Here is a 6,133-nt window from a genome sequence, read left to right as displayed (position 1 = left end):
AATGCCAGATTCCCAAGCAGTCCCTAAATACGGACCTCCATGCAAGAAGTGAGCTCAGCACCATTTTTACCAGAGTTTCATGCTGCAGCTGAATTTCAGACTGCAAATGTCGGCGGCTGAAGATACGCTGAAGACAGGGGTGCTGGGGAGTTTCTCAGGCGTGTTCTGCACATGGTACCAAGCTGGGCCCCGAGGTGCAGAGCGTGAGATAAATGGCCTGCTCTGCTAGATGGGGAGGCACGTGAATGGTGCTTACTGACATCTTAAAAAATTCTTTGAAGATTTGGGGCAGGTTTTTAAATCTAGGAGTCTAGCAAGGATCTTGCTTTACACCTCTCCCAGCACATGTCAGCAGTGTAATTGTACACCAAGGCCCCCCAGCCAGCACCAGGACCAAAACGAATAGAGCTCATCAGTGCGGCGTTACACGCGAACGCGCTCTTCTGCCAAGGGCTCAGTCATCGCTTGGAGTGATCCGACCTCACCCAAGCACCTGAGAGTGCTGCAAACGCTCCCTGTAAACAGTCAGTAGTTAACATTCAGCTTTGCAGCTGAGCCTTTCGATGGCGATGGGTCAGACGTGTCAGGAGCAATTGTCTCCCCTGACCGCATAAGCATGCAAATAGAGTCGAGTAAACAGAACTGTCCAAATCCACGGATTTGTTCTTATTTATTTTAGTGAAAACTATTAATGGCCGTTCTGAAAAGTCTGTTAGAACAGAGCCATTAAGGATGGACTTTCTTTTCTCTTTTTTTTTTTTTTTGTTTACAACCCTATCTGGAGCTTGAAGGAAAATGGTCAGTTTTGAAGTTTTGATTACAAGCTTCATCAAAATTTTATTTAAGAGGAAAATATTTCAACATTTTTCAATGTTCCCCCAGCAGATCTTGCTGTGAATGCTCAAGGATCATTTGAAAATTGGTTTCTGTAAGCAAAGCATTAAGCATGTAAACATGCATCTCTGAAATACATTTTCGCTGAATATTTTTTATATTCAGGAAAAGCTCCCTCCCACAGTTGTTCACCGAAAACACACCGCACAAGGTTAGGAGCCTGGCCTCAGCAAATCCATTTTTAAAAAGATGCAAATCAGTGTTTCAAATGCAGATGGTGCCTTTCAGTACACAGAGGTTTCACTGTCAGAAGAGGGATATTCCTTGTTTACTGAGAAATTAAAATCTGTTCGCCCAGGTAGGCTTTAAGAGCCACACAGGGACTACAAGAACCCATTGAACTATCGGGCTGGTAAGGGAAAAGCCCAGCTGTTGGCAGCCAACAGCCAATTCAAGTCAGCTGGGCGAGGGACGGCCGTGCTCTTTTATAAATGTGATCACCTCAGCTGGGCCAGGAGAAGTTGGTGGGAGAAATAAAGGGACAAGCAGCTCTAGCAAGCTCAGAGGAGAACGTTACCAGGAGGAATAAGGTATTGTGGAGGGGGGCTAAAAGGCACGAGGGGATGAAAGTCATGATGAAATGATTCTTTAGCTATTTATTTTAAGTAATGGTTATATTTGATTTCTTCTTTTGCTCTTTAGTAGATGCCAGGTTGCTCTGGCCCATCAGATAATAACTGCTGACAGGCATTCAGAATTAATAGGCAATTTGAGGCTACTTTTGGCTCATGTGAATGTTTCTGGTTGTCCCTCCATAATGGTTGTACAGCTCAACAGCAATTCCCTGTGACGTGCCAGGCTTCTTTTGCCTTCTTTAGTCACCGGGGAGGAGCTGGATTGCGCAAAATCTTCAGCAGGTTCCCATGTTTATAGTCCGCTCTTTGTCTTTCTACAGCTCTCCCATCTTTTCCTTTTGGGGTACCTGGCCTCCGTTTCTCCTGTGAGCAGCATGTCATAGGCTGTAGTAGTTGGACAGATGTAGCAGCTCTGTAGTGTTTGATTTCCCTGCAAGCCCTGTGCTACAGGAGGAGAGCTGTTGGGTTGTACAAGCACTGCTGGTAGTAGGAAAGGACTTACCCCACCCTCTCGGTAAGATCACACTCCGCAATACTCTCTTGTCTTATTTTACTATTTCTTTTTTTTTTTTTTTTTTTTTTTTTTCTTTCTCTTCCTTCTGGGGGTCTCCAAGGCTTATAACGGCAACATACCTTGACTTAGCCTTGTCCCAGTCAAGTTCACTTGGAGGGAGAGGAGGGAAGTGGAACCTTTCCTCAGGGATGAGGAAATCCTCCTTCCTCCAGCCCTTCCAAGCCCATTCAATTCCTCTTGCTGGAGCTCTTCCCTGGTTTGTTATTACAAATGAGATGCTCCTTGGAGCTATGGCAAGGGATTTCTAGCAGTAGTAAGGCTAAATTAAATTTCCTGAGGTTCAGTCTCAAACAACTGATAAGCTGGGCTCTTCAGGAGCCACTCAAAGGTCCTGTGCTGTGACCACATTTACCACCTCCACTGCACTTCCAGCAGCTCAAGAATTCCACTTTGCATCGCCCGTTTTGTATTAGCGTGAGAACACAGATTGCTGCAACTAGAACGTTTGTGTTGCAGTTTGCCTTCTAAGAAACCCAATTGTGAATGGTAAACGCAATAAAAATGGGGAGAAAAAGCACGTTCTTATGTTTCAGTTCATAAATATGTATTTCATGAAACATAGGGTAAACTGGGGAAAAAACACATGTACTGGATATAGGAAGCCTGTAAGATAATCTGAGGACAGAGGTGAGAGGACTTGTTGTCAAATGTTATTTTGTGGCCTTTACCGAAGCTGTATGAATGTCGTCGTATCAAAGTGATGATTTGTCGTACTGTTTGCTTAGCATAAGATAACTCTGATCACGGCTTCCTCCTAGGCTAACAGTGACAGCAGAGGCAAGCTGGTGAAACGAGACCGTGGCTTAGAGGAGCCTCAGGGCCAGAGGAACTGCACAAAGGGACACGTGGCGCATGTTTGCGCTTTGGGTAGAAATGTGTGGGGTGCGTGGATGAAATAGGGAATTAGGTGTGCGTGAATCCAGCTGTCCCCATATGTGGGAAGAAAGGAGCCCAATGGTGAGGTGTTTTGTTTCTTTGTTTTTGTTTTTTTTTAAATAGAAAACAAAACCAGTTCAATATCCGCCTGAAGCAGTTGATCTTTCACTGAGGTCTTTTTCATCAAGTATCTCTTGGTGTGCAGTTACTATCATGTCCTGTAGCATTTGATGAACTTTGAGTCTGTTATTCAGCACTAAGGAGCCTTTGAAAGACACTCTGGAGTTAAAGAACTGAGTCTTGAGCCCATAAATGTGTGCCAATGGTCTCTAAAACAGCAATACCCAGCCCTCACTAATTTCACGTGGTTTTGCAAGTGAACTTAAAATAGCACATGTTGGAAATCGGGGGATGAGAAATGCAATTGCCTGTGTTCTGCAATGGGGTGGTACGTGAAGCGCTTTTGGGTGTCAACAGCAGCTAGCCTGAGGTACCCGCGTTGGTTTGAAACAATACTTGAAGATCTCACAAGTGTCTTAAACTTTAAAGGCAAACAGCAAAGGGGGACTAGGGCTAGATTACAGCCTGACTGCGAACCAAAACTAGTATACAACTCCTCTAGTCTTACATCGCGTAGATGGGCAGAGTTCATCTTTCCTTTTCCTTTCAGTGTTGCTGCCTTCTGTCTGCTTAATTTTTCTGCACTGGTTTCCCCCTTTGATTTATTTTTCACTTGCGCTACCTGTCTCAAGAGATTGAGTCACAGTCCTAATCTGTTTGAACTCCCACCCACAAATTTCCTTTTCTCGGTACATTTTCTGACATGCAGCTGATTCAACTTTCCAGAAGTCGCTCTTGGAGATGGAGTGTTGCTTTGCTCTCTGTCACTGAGGTCTCTCTCACTCAGGGTTAACCCTTTAACACCATCCACTGAATATCACTCAGCTTTTCCCTGGCCAGTCCATCAGCACAGACTCTTTCTCTCTCCCACAGCTTGCTCCCAGCTCTTTACTCAGTTCCCTTCCTTCTGCTGATGTCAATTTTAAGCTCTGGAGCTTTATCCCTTGACATCCCTTGTGACATCTGCTTTCGCATCCCTAAAAACTTCCTCCGCTGCTTCAGGCAACAGGCTCTCCGACTCTGCTTCTGGTGTACGAGTGGGGAGCCTCTAAACGCCTACTCATCACCACGCTTGAGGAGGACACTCTTGAAAGGTGCTTCTTGACTCCAGCCAAACCCCTCGGTTTGCTCCGATATCTGCCTCCATGCCTCTGGGACCTGAAGGAATGGGCTATTCATGCAAAAAAAAAAAATCTCCTGAGTGCTGGATTTCTTTGATTGGGTGTTAGATATCAAAACGCCATTAAAGTCAGTGTTAGGTGCTTATACTCTATTCTCTGAAAATGCCCCAAGGTAGTTATTTTTTCAATATGTAAATAAACACACAAATACAGCTGCCTTTCTCTCATTAAAACGAATACAGGAACTGTAGGGAAGGCTCAGACTTACCACAGTGTTGCCATTTATTGGTTGATACCCTCAACAGACCACACTGAGGCCGCTTCGTTGGTAAGATCTTAATGCTGAGATGGACTTTGAAAGCCCTAAACAACGCCATAGCCCCCTAACGGCAGCAAAATGCCCTAACCAAGCCAGCCGGAGAAAAACAGCTGGGGGTGGAGATGGAAATCCCTGGGACAGGGAGTCCTGCGTCACGTCCCTCATGTATGTTTGGTAAATGTTCCTTCTCTTGCACAAAATGAGCCGTCTTCACAACTGCGTGCAATGGAGTGGCTGGCCTTGCGTTGTGCGTGATGATGCTTTGTCTCGCCTCGTCTGTCGTTGTGCGCTGCGCTCCAGCAGAAAGCCAGTCCCAGGCTGAGGGCGGGATGAGAGATGGGGTGGTAGCTTGTGTGACAACTGCCAACTCTTTGGGCGGCCTGCTATGGAGAAGACCAGGGAGCTACGGAGAAGCCAGCAGGCCAAAGGAGCACAAATACTTCTTTCTAGTCAGCCATCGTGTTGTGTACAACTGCGGCACCACTCTTCCCTCCTCTCTTTTTGTGGGACAACATGTGAAGATTATGAGACTCTGCAGCCTGTTCTGGCTGCGACGAAAAAGCCCGTGGATGATGCTCACGAGGAGTTCCTATGGAAACAGAAAATGGCCCTTTCTCAGCGCTCTCTTCTCCAAACAACCTTTTTGGAGGCTACTCGCCAACAAGCCTAATTCTACAATGTGATCCAAACTGATGCAGGAGACGGCCCCTTCTGCGGGCCAGGTTAGCTTGCTCCCTTTGCATTCAAGTTCTTGTCCGTTTGCTTAGTTACCCTAATGAACGCAGCCAGCAGAAAACGGTCCGTACCGTAACGCAGCAGTTGTTGCCCAAGTGAGGAGTACTTCCATGGTACTTCCAGAGAGGAGAGATCTCCTAGCTGATCTCCATGACAAAGCTCTGCCAGAAACAGAGTTTTACCTTACAGGGCAAGTTAGGAGTTCATGATTCTGCTGCTTGATTTTATTGGGATGGCTACTGCTTAGCAAACTGACCCCACGCCTCTCTTCCTTTTAGAGATGCGGTTTTACTTGGAGCTATTCATGGGCATCCTGCTCCTTGCCAGTGCTGCCTTTTATAGCTAATTTTCACACTATTCTTTTTGTTATTTACAATCATCTGCAGCCAGCAGAAGTTTTATGCTGACAGGCAAAGATGATACACTGATATTAAGAATTTCAAGACAGCTGATATTTGAAATGGTATCTCACTTGCCTGTGAAGTCTTTCTTTATACTGAACTATTAAAATGCTAACTGTATCAGGATATTTTCTCAATGTAAGCAACTTGTCATAAACTCCTTGTGCACAACCACATTCATACAAATAACATGTTCAATAGTGGTATTTGAAAATAGTGTCTCACCAGATATATCTACTTGCTCTCCATTTGTCTCGGTTATCTACTAAATATCACGCTCACATTTGGATGTGCAGCTAGAGTTAAAAAGGGGTCGCTGCACGCGGTGTCATGCAGGCGGTGGTGGTGTCTTGAAAAATGTGAGTCTGCTCTCTTCATACCTAGGCATATCCAGGCATGCAAACACTATATTGCGCACACCAACAAGGGCAAAACTTGGTTCTTATTACAAGAAATGATGAATCAGAAGGAAGGAACCCCGTCTGAAGCTCAGATTCTGGAGTTCAAGACTTGCAGTT

The sequence above is a fragment of the Platalea leucorodia genome (genome assembly GCF_965183815.1).
Source record: "Platalea leucorodia genome assembly, chromosome: 3".
In the NCBI taxonomy this organism is placed as follows: Eukaryota; Metazoa; Chordata; class Aves; order Pelecaniformes; family Threskiornithidae; genus Platalea; species Platalea leucorodia.
Note: the sequence above shows the minus strand (reverse complement) of the source record.